Source organism: Aureococcus anophagefferens, assembly GCF_000186865.1.
Source record: "Aureococcus anophagefferens unplaced genomic scaffold AURANscaffold_20, whole genome shotgun sequence".
NCBI lineage: Eukaryota > Pelagophyceae > Pelagomonadales > Pelagomonadaceae > Aureococcus > Aureococcus anophagefferens.
In genome coordinates, this window is record NW_008705580.1 from 659,285 (window position 1) to 659,909 (window position 625).

A 625-nucleotide genomic window follows, 5' to 3' on the forward strand; every position below is an offset into this window, starting at 1 on the left:
TGGCCCCACATGAAAAAAGTGCCTTTTTTCGTGGGGCCGGTGGCGAGGAGAAAAAAAAAAGAAAAAAAACAGGCGCCAACCGCGCCGAAAAGACCCAGAGGCGACAAAGGCGGCGACGCGCGGACTCGTCCCGCCGACCCGTCTTTAAACCCCTCTCGCGAGCGCGGCGAGCGCCAGAGAGGTTCCCCCAACGTTCCCCCAGCCGGGGAGTTTCACCTGACTTGCAGTCAGGCATTTTCGCGCTACAGAGAGCGTTTATTTAGCGCATAGGAGATGGTAACATTTCCCAACCACCTAGGAGGCGGTTCACTGGGTTATGGGCCCACTGTGCTAGCACACTGCGCAGCACAGAGTCGAGGCGCCGGAGCGGCAGCCTCGGGAGCGACCAGAGCGTCGCCACACCGCCGCAGAGCGGGCGGCGGCGAAGCGCGCCGCCGGCGGTCCGCCGCGGCCTGGCAATGGCCGGCGACGACGACTTCGCCGACCCGACTCTCACCCAGCTCCCGGTCGTGGCCCGCCGCCACGCCCGACTCGCTGCGGGGGAGCAGAGAGGTTCCCCCAACGTTCCCCCAGCCGGGGAGTTTCACCTGACTGCAGTCAGGCATTTTCGCGCACAGAGAGCGTT